Raw genomic sequence first — 25,675 nt, 5'->3', positions numbered from 1 at the left:
AATTCCCAGATATTTGACCTTTTTAACAATTTGGAGATCTACTTGTTCCATCAGAGTTTTTCTCTGCTCCAAAGTAAGATTTTTCACTAGCAGTTTCGTCTTCTCTCTGTTTATTTTCATCCCAGTAACTTCACCATATTCTTCTATCTTTTGTAAAAGTTTAGACATTGTTACCAAGGGTTCCTCAAGAATAAAAACTAAATCATCTGCAAACATTTGAAGTTTATAACTTTCATTTCTAATTCTAGTGACTTTAATATCCATATCTTCTCTAATATTGCTATTTAACACTTCTAAAATCAATATAAATAACAATGGTGATAAAGGACATCCTTGTCTTGTGCCCTTTTAAATATCTATAGTATTTGTAAGTTCTCCATTAATTATAATCCTGGCCGTCTGTTTTTGATAAATGCTTAATATTGCATTAATAATTTTTTCACTGAAATCCATTTGCACTAATTGCTGTTTCATGAATTGCCAGTTAACATTATCAAAGGCCTTCTGTGCATCCAAAAATAATAACGCCATTGGTTTTTCAGAGTGGACCTCATACTACTCTAAAATACCCAAAATAATTCTCATGTTGTTCCTCATTTGCCTTTTAGATAAAAAGCCATTTGGATCTGGATGTATAAAGTCTGTTAAATACTTCTTCAGTCTTTCTGCCATTACAGAGGCAAAGATTTTGTAATCCACATTTAAAAGTGATATAGGTCTATAATTCTGGATCTGTGTCAAGTCCGTATCTTCTTTCGGTATTTAAGTAATATTTGCCTCTGTCCAAGTATTCGGTATTTAGTATTCTGTTTAGTCAATTTCATTTGCTTGGTAAGTTCATTTGTGTCCAAGAGGTTCAGTTTGTGTTTTAGAATATTCTTTGTGTCTTAAGGTCTTTTTTGGATGGGTCTTCCTGGAGCTCCTGTTCAAGCTCCGCCAATTCCTCTACTAATTTAATTCGTTCCTGCTTTCTCATTTTATTTATTTTTGCTGAGTATGTTATTATCAGCCCTCTAACATAGGCTTTAACTGTATCCCAAACATTTTGCAGAGAGGTTTCTTCACCTTTATTAACTTGGGAAAACAATTCCATTTCCTTGTTTACCTCTTCTTTGAACTTTTTATCTTTCTATAGAGATTTATTGAATACCCATCTGGGTGTTTTTATTCTCCCTTTCAGTGTCATGGTTACAGGATTATGATCTGCCCAGACATTTGTATCTATTTCAGCTTTTAACAAATCTGGGACTAGATCTGGAGTTATCCAAATCATATCGATTCTGGACCACAACCTATGTCTATTCGAGTAGAAAGTGTACTTAGCAGAAGTTGAATTTTTATGTCTCCAAACATCTGTCAGTCTGAATTCTTCAAATATATTAAAGCAAGATTTTGGAAGTATCCTCCTACCTTTTTCCTCCTTAGTCTCACTCTTATGGTCTATTTTTTTTTATCTACGATTCTGTTGAAGTCTCTCATTAAGCACAGAGTTTGATAATCCATTTGCAAAAGTAGAGTATGTAGTTTTTGGTACAACAGATTGATGCATATTTCTCTAAATTCCTTTCTTTTATTTCACCAAACACTCTACTGAACCAGTTTTAGTATAAAATATATAAAATTATTTTTGAATCTTCTATTATATACAGTGAACACTTCACATATTAATTACATTTCTATATTGCCCATGGTCAAAGCTCCCTGGTCAGTTTACAACATTAAGTCACCCATCCAGATTTCAACCAGGCCTGGCCCTGCTTAGCTTCCAAGATTAGGCAGGATCAGGCACTTCAGGCTATATGGAAGCATATTGAGTATGCTATTTCATTATTCACATTTGAGTTTTTTCTTTGGAGGTTCCTGGTAATAATTTCTAGGTCAATGTTAAATTGTTACTGTATTTGATTTAAAACAATACCTTAGAGAGATGGAATACAATTGCAAAACTGTAGATTGTACTGTTCCCAGTGTCTATTTTGCTATGTTGTTTAAGTATTTGATTTAAAGATTTATACTACTTAAATATTTAGAGTAGTTTAAGTTTAAAATACTTAAATTTAAGTTTAACCTTCAACTTACATTTAGACTTTAAAATACTTAAACTTACATATTTGGACTTTTTCATTCATTTATTTATTTATTTAAAAATTTCTATGCCGCCCCATTTGCCGAAGCCTATATAGATAGGATACTTTCAGGAAATTCACATACTGAGAAATTTATGGTGCATCAAAACAAAATACATTCTGTGAGAGGCACCTATTTTTAAACTACACACAAAAAAGCATACCTTTCAACATGTGCACAAATATTCTTTAATCAATGGGTACAGAAGTGTATATTTTTGGAAAATATGCACAAATATGCATGAATTTCTGTAAGTGAGGGGAAAACTCACATAGAACTGGGACAGAATGAGCCTAGTGGTGGAAAACAGAGAACGTGAACAAAATTGAGCTTGACAGATTTGCTATCCCTAGTTAAACATGGCTCTTCTACTTCAGTGAGGGTATAATTGCTACCACAATGAGAACTATGAAACCACAACTCACAAACGTGATACGGAACATAAAAAAGCCATGACCTGTATTTCACCCCTCTTACAGTGTTTCTTGTCCTCATTCCAGGGAGTGCATGTTGCATATGATATTCAAAGGTACACCGACTGTGAACACGTGGGTTGTATTCCACTCTTGTCACTAATAGCCATGAACAGAAACATTCATGCAGTGGACCTAATTCTCTTTAAAGCCACTAAACTACAAGCCATCTGTGATAATGAATCCCCTCTGTTACTTGTATATTGTGTGAAGTAGTATATTCCTTTGTCAGTCCAGAGCCTACTGTCAATCAATCACATTGGAATAACCTCCAGACCTAGTATTATGAGAGTAGAAGAAAAAGATCCATTCATTCATTCTCTTTCCTATACATGATCTTACAGACATCCCTTTCGCTGACTTTTTTATGGAACAAAAAGTACCAACCGCATTTTTGCCTTTACACCAAATGAAGGTACAGGCTTCAGGTTAATTTATTCTTGCTTTTTAAAAGCTATCAGTAGAGAAGGGCAGAGAGGGAATCACTCTGGAGAGATATGCAGAGATTTGGGAGTGGCAAGTGAGAAAGGGATATGTTTCTGAGGCGAACATTTTGCCCCTCCTGGATTGAACAGAAATGCAAACCAGGAGGGTATTTGTGGGAAGTGGGCCACCTCATTTGAGAAGCAGCGAAGTGGTGTTGATGTTTTAGCAGTGCGTGTGGCTTTTAAAAATTTTATAATGAATGATGTTGGCCATTTTTGGCTGTCCTAATCTTTCCCTCAGCTGTCACTTGAACTATTGCAATGTTCTTGTAATCAGGCATAGCTAAGGAACATGTGGTTGTTTTATCTGATCTAGACTAAATGCATGTGACCCTTATTTGGACTGGGTTCATAGCACTGGTGGGAAGATGAAGTAATGACTAATGACATCTTTTCTTCAAAAAACATTTACAGGGGAGAATTACGTTATGATGAAAATGGATCCCAGATGTTAATATTCAAAGTGACAAGATTAGCAGTCTTCCTGTTCTACTGGAATCAGCTGGGCCAGGTACATATTTTCAGTTCAGTGTTCCTGACCAAACCAGTAAGGAAAAAAATGACTAAGAACATCTTCCAAGAAAAGTACTTTCTAACCCCAGATGGGGAAATGAAACTGTATGAGCCGCCAAGGTTCGTATTTGTGTACTCTTTCTTTGGAAAGTTTCATGGCCACCTGGCGCCATCTGGGCAACCAGCAGCTCCTTTGGCATCTCAAACAAGATCTGAAGCCAAGCTTCCCCTCAGCCTCCTTGCCACTGACATGGAAGGAACAGGCCCAGCTGCCTTTTCAAAGTTGCAAACTGGCCTCAGAGAGGGGCATGCGCAGAAGGGGAAGTAGTAGATGAGCCTGGCCTGATAGCTTATAGGGTATCCAAGGTGTTCCCCTGCCTCCTCGCTTCTCCTTCATATTGCTTTAGCCTGATAGCTGAAAATAGTCATTCAGACAATATCTTGGGCGCTACTTGCGGTGATGGCAGCAAGGATCACTGCTTCCACACCTCACTCCATGCATGGATGGTGAAGGAGAATGGTTTTCATCCTTACTAGAAGACTAAAGCAGCAGATGCTGTCTTAAATTTCATTATGTCAGCTTTGTTTGGTTACAGCAAGTCAGAACTGAATATAGCTGAATATGAAGACTCTGTCTCCATCACTCCATTCAGTTTTATCACCTACTGTAAAGGATCGAATATAATCTCCATTAATGATTTCTTGATTTTCTTACCGAATGGATTTTTACTACAACCATGAAACTGCTGTCTGCACCCATCTTCTTATATGTAAGGACATAATATTTGAGAACCAATCTTTTCAAAGTAAAATAGTGTGGAGAGCCAGTGTGGTGTAGTGGTTAAGAGCATGGGACTGGGACTCAGACAATCTGGGTTCCAATCCCCACTCAGCCATGGAGCCAACTGGGTGACTTTGGGCCAGTCACAGACTCTCAGCCCAACCTACCTCACAGGGTTGTTGTTGTGGGGATAAGATGGAGGAGGAGAATGATGTAAGCTGCCTTGAGCTCTTTGTAGGAAAAAGGCAAGATATAAATCCAAAAATAAAAAAATAAAATAAACAGGCATCCAGAAAGCTCTGGAGCTTGCCAGACCTGCTCAGAGTAAAATTTGCTTTGGCTCTTTTTGAAGATTTACAGAGAATATACCCTAATGAAACTTATCTAAATGATGCATGAATGGAATTAGCTGATAGTTGTGAGCAACCACTGGCTTTTAGAGTGGAAGGCATCATTTGAGGCATCCTTGTTGCATCAGTTTCTTTTCTGGCATGATAAAACAGAAAGCTTGCCCAACTAAACTAGTGAATCTGAGAAGAGTCTTTCAGTGGAATAAACCAAAAAACAAAAAAGTGTTTTGGAGTGAAATTTTCAAGGGTGGATATAAAATAAACCCTTTATGCTCTGGTTTCAACCTGCTTTACTATCTTGATATTTTATTTACATTTGTATCCTTTAATACATTAGCATTTTCATAACCCTACCGAGATATGACAAGCACATGGTGATAAGGGGTGATCATGGGGTGGTGGGGAGGGGAAGAACAGAGAAAGGGAAGGACAAGAGGAAAGGTTCTATGCTTATTAAGAAAGGAGGGGGTTTGTTTTATTTTCTCTATGAAAAGGTCATTCCAAAGCACAGTATGTTAGATATCAGCTCAGGCTGGCAGCCCTTGTTTTGTATGCAAAAGTTCCCAGGTCTGAGCCAACTATCTCAAGTTCAAAGAAGTCAGTCACTAGTGCTGCCAAGTACCTCTGCTTGAAACCATGGAAAACTGTTTCCAACTTTTCACAAAATGCACTCTTGTTAAAATGCTTTTTGCCCTAACATATACACCTGTAGATTAATCTGGGGATTTGAGGGTTTTCTTTTGGGGGTGTTGCTTTGCTTTGCTTTGCTTACGAGTGGAGGGGAACGATATTGCAAAATATCAAGGAGTGTAAAAGTGAAAGGATAGGTACATGTTATTTACCTTAATGGTTTCTATTTGCTTTTGCCCGCTTTGGGTATTTCGGCCACATTTTCTGCTAAATTAGCAGAAATTTGCATCTTCAGGGGTCTCTCCAGTCATTTCTTCTAGCCCTGGTGAGTGCCTTGACAGCTCACCAACATGCAACCTCAGAGTTCTACAGCAGGAAATAGAGTGCTGTGTGGTCACTCAAGAGATCTTGCTTCTAGTCCCCACCTGATTGTGATGCTCACTGGGTGATTTCAGGCCAGTCATTGTCCCTCAGTAACATACCTCACAGGGCTGTTCTGAAGGTAAAAAGAAGAGGAGGATTATATAAATGATGCCTTGGCCATCATTTAGGAAAAAGGTAGGATAGAAATTGATTGATTGAATGAATGAACGAATGAATGAATGAATATGCACGGTGTAGACTGCAGATATTGGAGCAGCTTTCAAGATCACAAAAGGTAACAAGGAGCCATAGCAACACCACTTAAAAGCATGTTATGTTGCTGAAAGTGGCAGCTACAGTACTCTAATTATTGAGAAATTCAGTAGAAGATAGTTTAAGAGTATCTGAATTGTGAAATAGTATACTCTGGGTGGGGGTAAGAAAGGAATGCCCTAAAGAGACAAGGAAACAAGAAAAACAATTGTGTTTTAATAACACTCACTGCTCCAATTGTTCTAGTCATTTCCCAGTGAGAATATAAGGAGACACTAACTACCAAACATTAAACTGAATGTTAATATAAACTTGATAGAAAAACATTTTTGTTGTTTCTCTATTTTTCCCTCTGCATAGGCATTCATTTATGAAACTGCATTATTTTTCTTTGACTACCAGTAGCTGCAGTTGAAATGAGATCTTATCTCCAACTGTAGCCTCACAATCTTGTATTCAGGTAACAAGCCCTTGTGTGCCAGCTTAGGAGCAGGGGAAGCTTCAAGGTGACTTATTCCAAGCCAGACCTTTGCCCCGTGCAGATCAGAGTTCATTGCACTACCTGGTAGAGACTTTCTGAGGCCTGATGCAGAAATTTCTTGAGCTCTACCTGGAAATATTGTTTACTGAACCTGGTATCTTTTGCATGCAAAGCATGAATGCTGCCCTTGAGCTACAGCAATTGTCCTCCATTTTAGAATCACTGGAAAAGCTGGGACCACAAGCAGTAACACACTCACCTTGCTCACACTAGCATCCTTCATGTAGTTATATATCTGTGCGCATAGGTGGTAGGATGAATGTTGTGGGTCATATATTGTTTGTGCAATCCACACTAACCTGCCTAGCATCACTCTCAAGAGTGTGGTGCAACCAATACAATAATTCAACAACAACAAATAATCCACAATCCAACATATAATACCAGCTGAGGTGAATTATGGTCAAAAAGCCCCACAAAGCTTGGGTAGACTTCTAGGCTTTAACAAGGAACTGAAAAAAGCCAGTCTTGGCGCTAGCTGAGAGAAGGGAAGTAACCAAGATGCCACAATGAAGACGTCTCCTCTCATATATGCACTTAATGCACAGTTCCAAGTGGTGGGTCACAAATAAGAGCCTTATTAGCCACTCTTAGTACTTGGGTGGCCAATTGGCATTGCCCCTTGGCTACTGTGCAAAAGGGTGGCTGTTCGCAAAATTGGGGCCAAGATAACTGCAAGCTTGATAAGTCATTTCTGAACATATGTGCAGAGCAGTAAGGGTATCTTGTGACCTTCCAGATGTTCTGGCCTACAGTTCCCATAATCCTTTACCACTGTCTATGCTGCAGTAGCTAGGGCTGACAACAGCTGTAGGGCAAGCATCTGGAGGCCCACAGGATGCCCATTCCTGGTGTACAACATGGCAGTCAAACTGCATATTCACTCTAGTGAATCCTGCTTTTCAATCCTAAAAACTGTCCAGAGCAGTTGAGAACAAAGCATAACAAACTCGAAGATATACTAAAACTAAGTGCAAAATAAAATCAAACTCCTCACAATAATCAAGGAGGAGACAAAAGAGTTAAACAAAGTTAGGCAGCATGTGAGTGCCTTAGCAACTCGCCTAAACCTATATGATATAAACCTATAAAGATAAACCTACATCTATCTTTCCAATTCTTATGGATCATTTTGTGACCTTCTAATAAGTTATGTGACTGCTGTGTGAACCTTGTCTTCAACAAAGGACACCTTTAACCATCAGGACCAAAGGAGACTTTCCAAAATTGTGAACAATTAAACTCAGTGGTCAAAAGCCTTTAAATTTGAAGTCCCACTGTTTTCAATTGGAAAGCTAAGCACAAGCTTAATATTTTCCCATTGAAAACAGTTGGACTTCAAAGTGCTTAACTTGGGATGGATAACACCCAATGTTTTTAAATTAGAGAAACTATTCTTTATTCCCATCATTTTTGAGTAAAAATGTAATGATAGTTATTAAAATATAGGTTTGCCTGGGTAACAGAACTCATCAGGGAAAGTACGTCCATAAAATGCTATATTTCTGCATCTGCTTTAGAGTCCTTCTTTCCCTCTAATTGGCTGAGTGGCTTTAAACATTTAATTGGAAACAGCTGTGTGTGACTGGGCTACACAGAGCCACATTTCTGCATACCTAGGGGCTGAAAGAAAATGAGTCCAGCTGGTAAGCATAGTAAGGTTAGATACTGCTCATTATAGCCAGAGAGAACAAGATGCTTGCAGGGAAATGGAGGAGGATAAATTTAGGAAATTCCATATTATGAGACATACTGCATAAGAGGCAGGAATATCACCAGTGGTGACTGTTAGAAACTGGTACACCTCTGGGCTTGTTCACAGTCAATTAGTGTAGGATCACAACTCACTAGTAAGAAAATATGATGCTGCCTTGAATTGTACTTGTTAGGCCAGTACTGAGCACTTGGCATTAGTGGGCCCAGCTAGAGATCTTCCCAAGACTTACTGTATGAACACCTTTAGCTTAGCCTTCCCCAGTCAGCATTTGGATGTGTTGGACTACCGTTCACATCATCTGCCAGTCAGTATATCCAGTGAGGTATTGACTGGGAATATTAGGAGCTATGGCCAAAACAAATCAGGCTGTTGACTGGGAAAGATGGGACCTGTACACCAACACATCTGGAAAGCACCAGATTGGGGGTGCAATGTGATGATGATGATGATGATGATGATGCACCAGGATTCTGTTGAATGATATGTTTCATATGATGTCCATGGAATGGAACAAAGGCAGGCCAGTGACTCCTGTGTCTGTGAGGATCTTAATCCATTGTTGCTTTCCTGTTCAGCTTCATAAAATCTATCTAAGGCAACCTGTTCTGGGAATGGAGTTCTGCACCATGGACAGCTCCCATAAAACTAGAAAGAGAGGCAGCAATGGGTGTTCTCATTGACACAGGAGCTACCAGCTTCCTATGACTGGAACTATTGATTCCCTCTGTAATTTGGAGTGTACTATTCATTGTGCCAAATTTGTTTAAATCATTATACCAATGTGCTCTAGTTCTGTAAGGTTGCTTTTGCACCTTGTATGTTCCTGTTAAATGTTTTCTCCACTGATTGTGCAAACTGGTCTAGAGGTGCCTATTTCCACCAAGATCTCTCAAGGAGATGCCACTTTTCCCACCCTTTCATGCATGCAGGTTTAATACTATGAAAAGGCAGGACTATGCACCTATGTCTACCATGCCGCCTCCAAAACATCTCCTTGCAAGCATGCACACTGCCCCTAGCCACCATCATCTCATTTTGGAATAACATGCTGTTGAAATCACTTGCCATGGGATTGTTGTTATCCTCTTAAGAATCGGACAAGTTAGGAGCAACTGCACTTAAGTAATATGCTAGAAAAGACCTCACAGTCTTGAATCAGGATGGATCCTGAGGCTCCTCCTCTGCATCGGTCCTCAGTTTCCCAGCTGTCTTGCAGAAAGCAAGATCCTAAAGCTTTCCTCTCTGAATCTATGGTACAATTTAGATTGACCCTGTGCTACAGTTTGGAATTCCAATATAACTCAGAGTTTGAAATACCTTTTGGCTCTATTTCAATATATTTTATTTACCTTTTCAAAGCCATTGTGATTTTATACCATCTTTGAGCATATTGCTTTTATTGACTATAGTTATTTCTCTTTGCTTTTCTATGTTTAAATAACAGTGTAATACACCAAAGAAGAAAAAGGAGTTGTCTCCTGGCAGCATCCAGCAATATGAATCCAGATTGCTCACTTCTCCAAGAATGCACTGCAGTTTGGCAATCTGCAGTGCTGCAGGAGCAATCCTCTGTAATAGTTGTTGCCTAGCTAGTTATACCAAGGCAAAGAATCTTGCTGCTTCCTTCAGAAGTACTACTAAATTAAGGCAGTTACTGAGAAAGAGCAGGGGGTGGAATGGGAATGTTTTTTACTTGATGTTTTTTAATTGCAATTTTTACTTGGATTTGGCAGGATGGATCGCAGACAGTGCGAGTTTCATCTGTGTTACATTTCATAATAATTCAAAATGACAAGAAGACAGTGATGCTAGGGAAAGTTGGAGGCAGAAGAGGAAGGGGAGGAAAACCAGGACCAGGACTAGGACCAGGACTGAATATAAGATGAATCGGTTCTATAAAGGAAGCCACAGCCTTGACTACAAGAGCTGAGGAGGACTGTCGAGGACAGACATTTTGCAAGGCAGTCATTCATAGGGTCACCATAAGTTGGAGACAACTTGCAGCACATAACAAACATAAAAGGCAATGTTATCCAAGTCCTTATACATGCTATAGAAAACTTATAATCCACAATTAGGGGGATGCACAATCATTTTGATGGGTCCCACAAAGTAAAAATCCAAGGCAATGAAGCTCAAAAATAAGTTAATTTCTATCAAATACAGGAATAAGTGGGACCCTTGAAATAGCACTGAACTGTGAATCTAGATTATAAAAGCTCAGGTCTGAAACCAATTAAATTATCAGTGCTAACATAATTTTTAAATGTGCAAGTAATGCCAGAATGGTATCCTTTGCACCATTACAAGTGAACCAGTTTCATTACAAGTGAACATTTTAAAAATCAGATACCAATATCAATGTCTTCAATTGGACCAACTTCTGCTGAGGTCCTAGCTTTAAATTTAAATTTAAACTAGCTTTAAATTTAGCAGACAAAACAAAAGGAAAGGACAGGAAAGGAAAGGGAACTGATTCTCACCACTATTTTCTCCATGCAGTTTCTCATGCTGAGGTTAATTTTGTTTTAAGCTCAATGGATTGCCGACGCTTGATTTTGATTTTGTTAATTGTTACACATATGCACATATCCATGCAACATTTCAACATATCATAGTTCAGTTTATTTTTCCTCTTTTTTTCTTCATCAAGAACTTAAGTAGCTCAAACAGAAAGAATACATTCCTCCCTTTCTCCCTGCCAGAAAAAGCCACTCCAGGGGATCCTGGTGAAAGTAAGGGATTAGCTATAAGACACTGCTTAGGAAAGGTAAAATTAACCATAATTCATTCATTTGCCTTTAATTGATTTGGGGTTATTCCTTCACCAGTCTCAGAACCCCCCTCCCCTCCGCACACACAAACATGCACAACTTATTCCTCATTATTCAGGAAATCCTCCTAATCCTTCGGAGAAGCAGTTTTCAGGGTAGTGTGGGGAATATATATTTTTCCAAAATGTTAGAAGAATTAGCAAATAGATTTCTTACGTTTCTGATTCCAATAAGACAGATATCCTGACCATTTGACTACAGAGTCCACTAATGTTACCAAATCTCTCTCCCATTCTCCAGAACAATCCTGTTTCAAGCTTTTCATAGCCACTTGGAAGCAGCTGGAAGCCATAATGATTTACAGCATAATTTGCAGGAAAGAAAGCTGTTACTGGAAGTAAAAGTTCTGTTTGTGATTTGAGCAACATCAAGCAAGACAACTTTAGGGTCTAGTAATACAAAGATATATGCATTCTTTCCCCTCCCCGCATTATCTCTCTTTTGCAAAATATACTTTTTCATTTGCCAAAATAAATAAATAATACATAAATACAAATTGCAAAGTATTGGTTGAACTCTGTTATTTTAAACAGCATTTCTTTAATTAATTGTAAACTGACCAAAACAGCACACTGCAAAGGAGTCTGGAAGCAAAGGCTTGCAGGGCTAACATACAAGGCCATTAGGTTCTACCAAAAGGCCCAAAATAAGGCTGCAGAAAAACAAGGCCAGGAGGCCTAAGCATGGCTAATTATAAGCTTGGAGGAAGGTCCAAGGTCAGAATGGTCAAAAAGCCTGAAGACCAAAACAAGTCATAAGCAGGCAAAAAGAACTAGCTAAAAATGCAAAGGTCATCTGCAACAGATGCAAAACAACCACTGGTCAGGAAGCCACAACCTTGACAAGTGAGTAAAATACCCCTAGTAAAGAAGGTTCTGGAAGGCCTGATGCCTTCTCAGAGGCAGACCAGCCCCCACCCATCATCCCATGCAGAGGCAGCAGGAGGCCAAACTGAATGAGTTGTACATGGGGAGGGGGGGAGATGTGGTCACTTACAGAAAGCCCCTCCCAATGTGATGTGGACCAGACAAGTTCATAAGGAGTGTCCCTGGAAGTAACCACTAGATTGTGGTCATCTAACTGTTCCATGCTTGCTCAGAGATCTGTTCTGAGTGATTTGTACTCAATAATAATGAGGTAAGTTTAGCAAGGAAAATGATCTGTTCAAACAAAATGGTAATTGTTCGAAGGAGGAATTTTGGCTAATGATATTCCACAGATTAGTGAGAGAAAGGACACACACCTGCCCAGCTAGCCTGTTAAAGACCACTAAATCATCAGCTGTGCTGCCTGCAAAAGCTTGGAATGTGTATTCAATCAATTGCAGTGTGACAGAGAGAACAAGAAATTGCAAGAAGGGCCAGGAACATGAATCCAGAACTAAAATAGACTCCCTAGTCCTGACTGCATGCCATATGTCCTATGTGGATTCGCATGCAAGTCATAGAATCATAGAATGGTAAAGGTTGAAGGGGCCAAAGGACTAGAGAATATCATTTGCAAACAAGTGCATTTCTAATATGCCTTCTTTCAAAGGTGTGTCATGCTTTTCCTCACCCATATTGGAGGTTCTATTCTTTCTTTCAGTGATAGAATAATAGAACAGTAGAGTTGGAAGGGGCCAGAGGGCCATCAGGTCCAACCACCTGCTCAGTGCAGGACTCCCAGTTATCCTACTCAGGTAGCTGTCCAGTTGCATCTTGAGTTCCTCTAAAATGGGAGAACCCACAACCTCCCTAGTTAATGGTTCCATTGTTGCACTGTTCTGACAGGGAGGATATTTTTCCTGATATCTAACCATAATCTGGCTTGCTGTAACTTGAGCCCATTATTATGTGTCCTGTACTCTGGGATGATCAAAAAGAGATTCTGCCCTTCCTCTTTGTGACAGCTTTTCAAGGATGCATAGAGTGCTACAGTATCTCCTCTCAGGCCTCTCTTCTTGAGGATAAACATGCCCAGTTCTTTCAGACTCTCCTCACAAGGCCTTGTTTCCAGTTCCTGGATCATCCTTGTTGCCCTCCTTTGAACCCTTTCCAGCTTGTATCTTATTTCTGTGTTCCAGGGCATTAGTTATCCTGCCAGTTTTGTGTTATCAGCAAATCTGATCATTGTTCCCAAACTTCCTCATCCAAATCATTAATAAAATGATTGAAGAGACCTGGGGCCTGGATTGAACCTCATTTGCTACCATTCCCCACTTTAAGAATCTGTCATAGATGGGCACTGTTTGAGTGAATCTGGAACCAACTGTGGATCCACATGATCATTGTTCTATCTAACCCATTTTTAGTTAGTTGGCTAATCAGTATGATATGGAGCACTTTGTCAAGTTTTGCTGAAGTCAAGATAGGCTATATCCGCAGAGGTTACATAATCAAAAATGAAATCAGATTAGTCTGGCAGGATTTGTTCTTGAGGAATCCAGGTGGAATTCTGTTCCACTGAATTTTCTTCAGCGTGTTTGCAGTCTGACTGCTTCATAATTTGCTCCAGAATTTTCCCAGGGATTGATGCCAGACTGACTGGCCCTTAGGTTCTTCTTGTCTCCTTTCTTGAAGATAGGGCCAAAATTAGTGGTGGTTCCCCATCTTTGGAATCCACAGAGTGTCACATCAGGCCCTGGAGATCAGAACTCATTCAACCCAATTAAGCTATCCCAATATCTGCTCCCCTCTCAGGACCTCTCCTGCCCCATAATCATGTCCCCCATGCCAAGCAGAGCATGCTTAGAGGAACACAGTTCTGAAGTGTGCTGTAAACTGTCCCAAGATTTCTAAGTATGGGATGGTATAGAAAAGTTTTAAATAAATAAATAAAGTCTGGCTCTTCAATCATGTAATTTACTGGTATATTTTACAGGTATTTACTCTAAGCACCAGTAGATGTCAATCAATCAATCTTTATTATGCAGTCACAGACCCAACAGGTAGATGACACTCATATAAGGCTTGGAACATGACTTCTCTGCATGTAGGGCAGGATCTATCCTCTTACACATCCAGCTGCTGGGAAACTACATAGTCTGCACACAAGCCAAGTGGATCTATATAAGGGAACAATGCAGACAGTGGATAAAGGCAGCTGACGTTAATAGCAAAGGATGGCCAATTGATATTTCATGAAAGCAGTTACTGCTCGGGAGCTCTCTTGTAACTATCAGAACTTTAGAAACCACCCCATCAAAGGGTTGGGCGCTGATGTGTGGATGGTGTGAAAAAGAAAAAAACTAGTATTCACAGGACATACAGAATAGAGAGACAAGGAGGAAGTTGGGCACAGGGCTGCTGACTTTCAGTGTCTGCTGGGAGTTACAGGACAATCCTATGCATGCTTAGGCAGAAAAATACCCTGCATCTCAGGATGCCCCTGCTAGCCACGTTAGCTGTAGAACGCTGAGAGATTGCGCTTTTGCTTCCACTTAGCCTTTCCTTGCAGGCTGTAAATATATTACAACAGAGTCATACATTTCTAGTGAGCCCTCCTGCAAAGCCAAGCCACCCCTGGGTAGCCCAGCTTCTAGTGCTTCCCACCACTTGGGGCAGGAGGGAGCATGGAACAACCTGCAAATCCAGCAGAAAAGCCACACAAATCCACAAAGGCTGTACGAATTTGACGCTAAGAAAAGAAAACACTGGGAGGATGCTTATCCATCTCAGGATAACAAAAGGCATTATTAGAAATCTCTTTCCACCCATATCAAGAAAGTCCATTTGTGCAGTTTTATAACTCATTGGTCGTAACCAGCCATGCTGCCTACTTGTTTGGAAATAAAATTCTGGCAACCAAGGTAAGCCCATCTACCAGAGCTGGGGCATTCTGTGGATGCTTTCAGGGACCACGTTCTGCTGCTGGATTGGGCTGCCATGAAGGCAAAATGACAGGGCCAAAACACCAAAAATACCAGCATGTTTTAACTGAAAGCTTTTACTGCTAGTGATTAAGAGGCATTTCAATCTTTCTGAATGGGAGAAAATGGGCAAAAGTGGGGTAACAACCACAGGATCTGTGGCTGCAGGAAATACCATGTGCCCATCGGGGTCCCCTAGGGCAAGTTTTGGACCCCTGGAGGGCCAGACTTCTGGGCCTGAAGCATTAAACCCAATGGTTTGCAATGGGATTTTAGAGAAAATATGCATAGGACTACACTGTAAATTGTTTAATGGATCCATTTGAGAAAATAATGAACATCTAAAATAATTTTGAATATATAAAATATAAAAGTATGATAAAGTACTAGTAAGTCTTTCCATTTTAGCTAACCTATCACAAAGGGGAATTAAATTGCAGGCAAAATAATCAATTTTGATAGATCAGACACATAAAAGATTTTGAATTTTTTTGGTTAATAGATTACCCTCTGTACACTTTAAAAATGACAGCTAATCCTTCCTTGTACAAACATTTCCTTGTTGAAACCTAATAAAAAGCTTCTGATGAATATAAGTCAGTACAAAACAGCTGTAAGCAAATCTGTGAGAATAGATTGCTTCCAATGAGATTTGACAAGTAGAAAACAGATGGCAAAAGTATTCTTCAAAAGAAAATCTTCTGGAAGAAGGTATACTCTGTAAATCATACACAGCAAGAAGCCTTGTTTATATCACCCTGCAATATAGTCTTGGGAAGGGAATGTATCCCCATGTTACTTTTCACTGAGTTGAAATAAATGCTTTTAAAGAATTAACCAATAAGTTGCATGCAGCATGGATAACATTCATTTCATTTAAAGGCCTTCTAGGGAGAATGCTTGAGATGATATTAGCAATATTTGACCTTCTTGAAAAATAATTAGGAAATAATTACAAAAGACTCAAACAGCCACCACTTCTTTCAATAGTAAAATTAATCTGTTTCCTGCCAAAAAAGTCAAGTGATTCTTGTTCATCAGGAAGGAGCCTGACAGGAAAAGAAGATGATGAAGTGAGACTTGCAAACAAATGTTGTATTATGCAGAGCTTCTGTTCATTGTTTAGTGAATCAGCCAAGTCCTCTGCCATGTTTTTATGCTAAGGATTGTTTTCAGCAACCCAAGAATCCAGCGCAGCCCCCTCCAGCCCCAAAGAGAGAGGAGAGAAGCAATAAAAAGATGGAAATTCATATTCCCAACTGCCCAAAAACTTAGTTTCCACTGCACCTTTTATTTCCAACTGCACAACAGTCAACGTGCAAGCATGACAGGAGTTGAAATCCAAAACATCTGAATGGTGCAAAGGCTGGAGAAACCTGGCCTTAGGCTTAGACTGTTACCTTTATGGGTCAGGAGCAGGATATACCAAAGATTGCCCTCTGTGTTTGGCCCTAAGGTCCTTCTTCAACTGTTCTCCCTACTTTGAGTGATTAGATGGGCTGCAACCTTAGAAAGAGCATTTTTAGTCATGCCGTCTTCCTTTTGGAGCATGACAGATTTCTAGACAGATGCATGAAGCAATAACATTTTAATAATTAAGGTGCCATCTTAAGTCTTTGTTTTACATTTTATCTATGGTTTTATGCACACCTGTTTTATTCGTTTTTGTCTGCTGCTTGCTGTTTATTTACAATTGACTGTAAATTTTTGCTTGTTTCAACTTTTTCTATTCATCACTTGAATTGAAAAATGATATGGAAATGGGGCAGAATGAACTTAATGCTGAAAACAGGAGAAATTGAAAGGGATCAAACTTAACATTTTCTTCCATGCATCCCTATTTTCAGGGTACATCCAATTGACTTCTGATCAAAAATAGATCTTACATTAGGGCATCTCATAGCAAACCTCAGAGGTACACATAGTCTATCATCATCCTATTTTCTCTTTTTGTTTCGTCTTTTTTTACACTCAGTGGCTACCTTTAAATCACAATCTATTGGTTGCCAGAAGTGAATGGTTTCTTGGTTGTTTGGTTTTTTTTTTTTTTTTTGGTTTTGCTGCTGTTCTCCAACCACAATACTCAGAACACTCAGCTTCACTATTGAGACTGACTACCTGCTGTAATTTGACTTCCATTATTTTTGTTTCCTGCTGCTTCTCCTTCCTATTCTTACTTTCTACACATTTCACTAGAACAAAAACTAACTGGGGCACATTACAGGTACAATCACATTAGTATAATTCATATTTTGGCAATACTGTTAAAGTTGTAATAATGACTAATTCAGGGCAATGATTTATTGAGCAATGCTTAAAGAACAAGGCAAAAACAGAGCAAGATCTAAGTCTGAGCTTTAATATTTATGCTCAAGAAGATGCAAATTTCATGCACACAGCATAGACTAGTAAATAAAAGACTTAAGGGAAGTAGCAAATATAGAGAGAAGAAAAACCACTGTAGAAAAGATTCGCAGATGCAAATTTTCTTTGTTATTATATTAGCAACATACTCCTCTACATATTTATTAAATGAGCCTACTGGGATTGTGAGTTAGCCTCATTATTTATCTCTTATATCAGGTGTGCAGAACCTCAGTTTGAAGGTCAAAAGTAGCCTTTCTGCCATCCTGATCTATTGCTTTGGGATTTCCCCAATGGCCAATTGGTCCCTTTCCCCTTTATCCTGATCTATTGCTTTGGGATTTTCCCAGTAGCTGTATCAATCACTTTCCCCTTTCCCAGCCTCAATCCCTTCACCCAACTACTGATCATTTGGTGGTTTTCTGGTTTTTGTGAAGTCTTTCCTCCATTCTAAAAAGCTGAAATGCCTTTCCTTGGGTTTATCCAGATTAAGTATGTTGATTTATAGTAGTTTGCTTACAGATGGCATAGGAATTCTACTGCAGATGGAATTTAATGGCAAAACATTTTGAAACTGTTGTGGAATAGACCAGGGACTTGGGGCATAATGTAATAGGGATGCACATAAGCTCTGAACTTGGAGGATGACTGATGACCTAAGAACAGAGAGATGATCTTTGCTTCCCCATGTCTCCTGCAAGTCAATACATTGTAGCCAATTGGTTGCACGACTTTCGATGGGAAGACAAGGAGACTGGAGCACTATCAAGACGTGCTGCATCCTGGCAGGCCCAGGATACCTCCCTGTCCCAGAAAGTTCTCTTCCACCCTTCACTGAGGTCATTCTGATGACCTTGGAATAGCAGCTGGTGCAGTTGTCTGGCATTGGCTGCAAGGTGTGTGTATGGTGGGCTCGAAGGAAGATTTCCGAGCAGCAAGGTTGAAGCTCTTTCTTGAGCTCAGATACAGCAAGCTGAAGCATTCCAGACAATGTCTAGGATTGCTTTGTGGAAGACACTGACAGATATCTAATAGGATGCATTGCATGTATAAAAGGTTGCCATGGTGGGAGGTGGCTTAACAGATGTGCTCTTTGAAGCTTCTGGAACATTTCAACTTCTGCAGTTCATCACTATCATGGCATGGTAATTTGATTTTCAGTATTACACTGCACATCATTTTGCACAACTCATGCCAGGGGCAGGGGAGGTTCTGCATGGACACAAGTTGTTTGGAAAAGCAAGGATATCAAAAGTAGTCTGGGATTTTCAATGGAGAATGTGGGGGACAAAAGAACAGGAACCTTCTGCAGGGGAAAACATAGGCAGGATGTGAACCTTGGCAAGCTACTCCAGTATTCAAGATCTTTCAAAACTGTTTCAAAAATGTCATCACTGATAGAGATTTCATAAATTTGGGGAAGAAAAATGGTTTTGTCCATTGCAAGGAAACATATCATGTGGGAAGCACATCTGTTGATACCTGCCACTTCAGGTGAATATTTGAATAGGTCCACTGTTTAATTTTAGATAGAAATGTTTGAAAAAGTTTCCAATTGGTGGTAATCTGAAAAATAATAAATAATTATTTAAAAAACCAGTTATGACAGTTATTTTGTGTCATGTTTTCTGAGTTACTGGCTAACTTACACTGTTGACAAACATATAAAAAAATCTGCTGCCCAATTAAAAGAGCATTAGCTGATCTTGTCAAGGTAATCTCTGACAATTACATCAATAGGCACAATCTGAATGTGGGTTCTGCCAAAGCCCATTAAAAGAACGGGTGCTGTCTGAAGGTAATGGCTGGTAACATGTACCAAATACTTTTTCTCCCACAATAATTCACCAGTCTTTCTTCTTTTAAGGTTGGATTACTTAACTTTATTCCATTGCAATTGATATATATTAGCATATATTGCAATAAGTAATCTAAAGGGCCAACCAAATCCCTTCACAAAGGCATGAGGGTCTCTGGGGACATGTAGGACACCTCTACGCACAAGCTCAAAGACGGTGATCCAAGTTTCATTGTTGCACACCCTCTTAGTAGTCTTCAAAGCAACCTAATATAATTAATCAAGTGTTTTGCCAGAGCTACTTGTCAGAATTTCATAAACCAGTAAGATTGTAAGATTTAAGCACAAACCATTAAATTAAATGGGATGTACGTCTGAATATGTACACATGAGATTTTGTTCCACTTATTTCTTAAACAGTGAGACCTCATCCCCCAAACGTTGCAGTTTACAGTACCCAATTCACAGCTGGAGGTTTGTCATAGCCAAATTTAGTGTTAGCTTTCCTATGTAACAAATCCATTGTTAAAATAGATGGAAGCAAGTGCTGAGTAAATATGTGTTTTGAGAATGCAGGATCTCTGCCTATGTTTAGGACTTACTGGGTTATTATGTATTAAGACACAGTGTGACACAAAGGATGAAGGGATATCCCACTCTGGCAAGCCATTTTCCTGAGCAGAAATAAACGTTTGAGAAATGTTGAGATTGGTAGAGTTCTCAAAGGAAGCAATTTGTGTCTTTGCTATTGGAACTCAATCTCAAAATTCAGCATTAGAATTCCACAATTGAAATTGGGCAGAAAAATCTGAGTGTTCTGAATCTGTGTTTTAATATGAATTCACTGAACTCTGTTGCAAGTCATTATCGGTGCTTCTCAAATGCTGTCTGTTAATACATGTTGGTTCCCAGTTTCTGTCAATTTTGACTGCTACTTCAGAATCTTTGGACTCCAAATGTTGGCATCCCTGCTGCTCATATCAAAAATGCAGCTAATATTTAACAAATATCCAAATATAAAACCAGCTTTTTTGGCAGTCTGGGAGAAATGTAGTATTTGTTCAAAAGGCAGTAGTGGGAGATTTCTGATTTTTTTCAGGCATTTTAAATATTATCATTTTTACCCCTATGTGAGGTTTTTGTTTTTATATGCATAGTATATTTCATCATGCCATTTTGGTATTTCTCTACTTGTTTTTACATTGTGTTATATTGCATTGCTTTCTTTTAGTCTTGTTGCATCTGATTACATTCTTTTGTTTTAAATTGAGATTGCGCAATGCTCAATGAATCTATTTAATGAACTGTTTTAACAGTCAATCAAAAATAATAGAATTTTAATTGTTTAATTATGAATTTAATTTGTTATTATTAAAATAATATCAGAATTCTAAATACTAACACAGCTATGTGTGCTTGTTGTCACATGAAAAATTAAGTGCTGCTATGGAGAACCTGTTACAGAATCATACTCTAAACCTCAAGAAGTTTGCAAGATAAAATTCATGTATTATAAAACCAACAGTCTTCTGTTAGACACAAGTCATGTCTAATGGGTTGGGAAAAGAAAAATTTCCTGCAGTACACCGTGATGCAAATGTCTAGGAACATTTTGCTGTTCTGTGAAGCATCTGGTGCTGGCTTCCATCCAAAATAACAATATGCTTTGGTAATTTCAACATTCCTAGGAATTTCTCATTTCATTTTTGAATCCTCTAAGCTTACTACCATGCTCCTTTACTATAGTGATAAGGAAAGTAAATATTTCTTAAGCTACCACACATGCTACTTAACCTGGCTGAAATAAAAGTCCTCTGAAGTAATGAGTTTGGGGGTTTAAGAGTCCTCTGAAATAATGACTTCAGGGAAACTATAATGTGCAATTACTTGGACAAGATCAGCTATTTTAATTCTTATAGTACAGCTGCCACTTTATTAAGAAAGGAATAGAAGGAGAACACTTTGATTTAAATGGATTTCTATGTTAGGGCTGCAATCCCATAACACTTAACTGGACATAAGTCCCATTGAGATCAATGGGCTTACTTTCAAGGATACGTATGTAAAGATTATACTGTAAATATTATTTATTACAGAAGCTGATGGCCAGCAAACAAATGCTGTACAGAACACAACACAATAGAAATTTATATGACTCGGGGACTAAGTGCCACCTACTTTTGCAAAACACATTAGGAGTAGGAGACAGATGGAATGATAGTTCTGATGTCAATGGATGAAATATACTAGAGTTTTAAAATAGATCAAGCGCCTATCCAGATGTCTAGTTGTCATTTTCCTTATGCTCCCAATTGTTCCATCTAGTTATTGCATTTATCTATTTCTGCTTGCTTGTTATGGAGTTTGGATCAGCTTCATCCATTTTTCAAGGGAATCCAGGAGGGTATAAAGAGTCCCAATGAAAATCCAGTGACATCTCGTATCCAACATTGGGATGATACTCAGCAATTGTTTGGCATTTGGCATGTACAGTGAGAGAGAAATATGCTACAATAATTTGTGTTTCTAGCCATTTTTTCTCCATGTAAGGCCAACAAATGCAGCTATGTATTCATAGAATCATAGAATAATAGAGCTGGAAGGGGCCATGAAGGCCATTGTGTCCAACCCTCTGATGCTGCAGGACACCAAGTTACACCATCCCACTCAGGTGGCTGTCCAGCTTCTTTTTGAATGTCTCCACTGTGGGAGAGCCCACCAGCTCTCTAGGCAGCTGGTTCCACTGGCGTATTGCTCTGATAAAGAGTGAGCTTGTCTTGATGTCCAGCCTGAATCTGGGTCGCCACAACTTGAATTGATTATTGCATGTCCTGCACTCTGGCATCGGCAAGAAGAGATCTTGACCTTCCTCTTTGGGACAGCCTTTGAGGTACTAATAGAGGTACATCATGTCCCCCCTCAGTCTGAGTATTCAAGAACCTGAATACTCCTCCTGTCCATTTTTATCTGTAGGTGAATGGGGTGTGTTAAAGCAAGAAGGCAAGACCCAAAGGGCTGCACACAGACTTACCCATGGATAGGCACTCTTACCTAGGGCAACATACCATGTCTGGACCTTCAGCCTAGCAGCAAGAGAGGTGCAGACTGGCAGTTTAGATTTTAACAAACTCAGAGTTTTAAAGAGTTGGTAATTTGCGGACCTGCCCTAAAATCACATGGTCTGGGCAGTCTCAGAGGTCTGCAGGTTGTTGTGCAAGAGATTAACAGATCCTGGTTAAAGTAAGGTTAAGTTCTCCCTCATCCCTTCAGTCTATTTCGGATGTAACAGCATTGCACTAAGGGAAGTAAATATCACTGAAGGCCCAGTCAGCAGACAAAGCACTTTAGGTGAACTTCGGGAGATTCTTTCTATAGCATCCCCAGTTATGTGGAAAGTGCTGACTGGAAATAGGCCAGCACTCTCTAATCATTAACTTTCCTGTGTCTAGCAATCCATTACTAGGTATCAGTGGTACAGTGGTAATTTTTGAAGTGCAGGCACTCAACAACCACGGCCCAAGGAGAATCCCAAAAAGGAGGTAAGAGTATTAAGCCAAATCAACAAATCAAGTGTAGCAGTTTTATCCCTACCAAGAGTGCGTCTCTTGCAATGCGAATTGGTCTTCATTGCCCATGCAAGATTAAGGGGTCCCAAAATACTATGTGTTACAACAATATATTGCTGCTGGGAAAAAGTATTTTCCTCCTGCTGCACTGGAAACTGTAGCTGCACTCAGAGAAAACAGGGATGCTTTTTTTGGGTGTGGGGGAGGAGGTATCAAAAACTGATATATGTCAAAAAGTGCACATGCTGCCCAGGTAATGTCACAGCGCAACTAGCTATTCCCATGTTTTACAAAATGATTTCCTGGAACATTCAAATATTTTTACATAGTGATTTTAAGGCAACATCTCTAAAATAACTTATAAAAACTTCACAATGAAAAATGTGCAAGTTTTTCTTGCATTTTGCTTATTGGAGGGAACATTGGAGACCAGGCTTTTATTGACAACAATGAAGCCTTGATGTACAGTAGTCCAGTGGAATCCCATGAATGTCTATGCAAGCCCCATTGAGTTTAATAGGTCTCACTTCCCAATAAGTGGGCAATAAAAAGGCAGAACTACACAGATATCCCGATAGCACATGAGAAAAGGGAGCTCTGATTGCCAGATTTTGCCAGGGAAACACTATAAGTAGCCAATCTTCTCACCCATCCCAAAATGAACCACTGTCTTCAGACTGTTCCATTTTATTTTTCTTGGCTTTTCCCTTTTCTTTTCTTTTCTTTTCTTTTCAACATGCTACTATAGGTAAATAAATTCCATCTCAAAATCCACATTATAAAGTGCAGTGAAAGGGACGCTTTCTTGTTTTCTTTTCCTAATGTATACACACACACCAAAATACATGATGGAGAAACAGTGGCCATTTAGGCTTATCATTTCCCACCTTGATTCCCATTCCCATTATAGTTGCCTTGCCCAAACAGCAACACTTCATGAGGACTATCCAATCAGGTGGCAACTGATTGCAATAATTTCTGTCATGACAGTGATGACAAGAGTTTCCAAGGACAGAGCTGATTTCCTAGAGCATTCAGTTCCAGCCCTTGTAGGGTTAATTGTTACACAGCCACTCAGCACAGCCAAGTCAGTGTAAAGCCAGATCCCCCAGGAGGTGTAAGCTCAGCTATTAACTGTCCAAAGTAAAATGCTATTGCTTTTGGCTTTTCAGAGCAAATTAAATGGCTCTGCAAAGCCCCAACCTTTTGGGGGTCAGTAGGCACATCTGAAATTTTGAAAATGTGCCATGGGTGAACTCATACAATGGCCACCTTGGAGGTCTTGTCCAATCATAAAATGCTTGACATGGCTGGTCACAAAAGAGTCATTTTCCAGAAAACCACCTGGTGAGATTAAAAGATTAACAGAACTTGCCCGCAAATCTAAGAACAAGGCAAAGGTGGGGTTAGGGCTCCAAAACACAAACCCATCCTTTGGAATCCAAATAAACACGACACTGGATGGTATCAGGGCATTTTGTAGCATGCCACCCTCACAGTTAAAAACATTTTTAATTTTAAAAAATCTATGTTTTTATTCAGGAGGGACAGTAGGCATCATACGCAACAACCCAGAGCTACATCTTTCTTGGAAGCTTGGCTTGGATTTGATATATGGAAGCACAAGATACTGTTCTTCCTCTAGTGCCTGAGTCACAACTAGAAATACATATCAAATCATTCTCATTTTGGCACATCACTGTAGCTCTTTCTTGAATTTTCATGACTAAAGGATCAATGAGATCCATCTTGCTCTGCTGTTGCTTTGGTCATGTATCGGTTTCCATAGTCAGTCAGTCAGTCAGTCAATTTATTGCATTTAGGTCATTACAAGTTAGCAAGGTAAAACATTGAACTAACAAATAAAACCACAAAGCAAATGTATTAAAATGTAAGACTAAAAGACGGAAAAGGTGTGATTCAGGACAGTGTCCCCCTCAAAGGCTCCCTAGCCCTTGTCTTTTTAGCTGCAAGAGCAAAAAGAGAGACTCGATAAGACATGTGTGCATCAGCATCTGACAACAAAAACATTTACTTCTCAGGATCAGAGTAGGCATTAAAGGCGGGTAATATATCGGCAATAATTTTTCCCTAGGTTCACCATATAATGAACAGTCAAGAATATAATGCATGAGGTCCTCTGCTTCAGATGGTCCACATAGTCATTGTGCTTTCTATGAGTTTCTATGAGGTCACATTTGGGGCCTACCATCTCTTCAAGAAATATGCAGTTACAAATATTTCTCACAAAACTAATGAATGAATGTCTGGTAACATCTAAACGCAAGATTTAAGTTTGAAACGCTGTAATATTTGCTTAGCCCACAAAGTATGATATATTTGTTCTGATGGGACTAGTTGTAGCATCCTTAACATTTTACTAATTCAGAGTTTTATTTGTTACAGGGATTCTCATAAAAATTTGAGAACAAATTACCAACTGTGGTTAATGAGCTATACCATAACCCCGTACTTATCTTGTACTATACTGCCCATCTGTTTTTCCGTTTTATTATCAGCCTGTAAACTACTTGGTTTCCCTTTTTCTAAAATAATAAAATAATAAAATAAAATAAAAGACTGCTGTGAAAAAGATTTAAAATTCCTTCATATTTTTATCTTTATTTTTACTTCAGCTGGTCTCATGCTTCTCAGTTTTCATAGCTAGCACTCTTTCAAGATTTCTCACCAAGAATTTGCAGGAGTTGGACAATTCTCGTTTAGTTAGGTATACTCGTACATATGCTGCATATGTGGAAGCATCAGATTTAAATGTTTGAAAAGGAATCTAACTTTGTTATTACTATTAAAATGTCAATACTTCCTCTTAATTATCAACAACTACCCCATTTTCTTCTAGCAAAGATAGTGCATGGTTGCTTAAGCAAAGGCTGACAGACTCGTTCAAGTCCACTAAGGGTGCAATCCTATGCATGTTTAAGACCAAACAAGAAAAAAAAGTCCTACAACTCCCAGCATTCCTCATGTTGATTAGGAAATGCTGAGAGTT

The sequence above is a fragment of the Varanus komodoensis genome, unplaced genomic scaffold, assembly GCF_004798865.1.
Source record: "Varanus komodoensis strain SLA01 unplaced genomic scaffold, ASM479886v1 scaffold11, whole genome shotgun sequence".
Taxonomy (NCBI): Eukaryota; Metazoa; Chordata; class Lepidosauria; order Squamata; family Varanidae; genus Varanus; species Varanus komodoensis.
Note: the sequence above shows the minus strand (reverse complement) of the source record.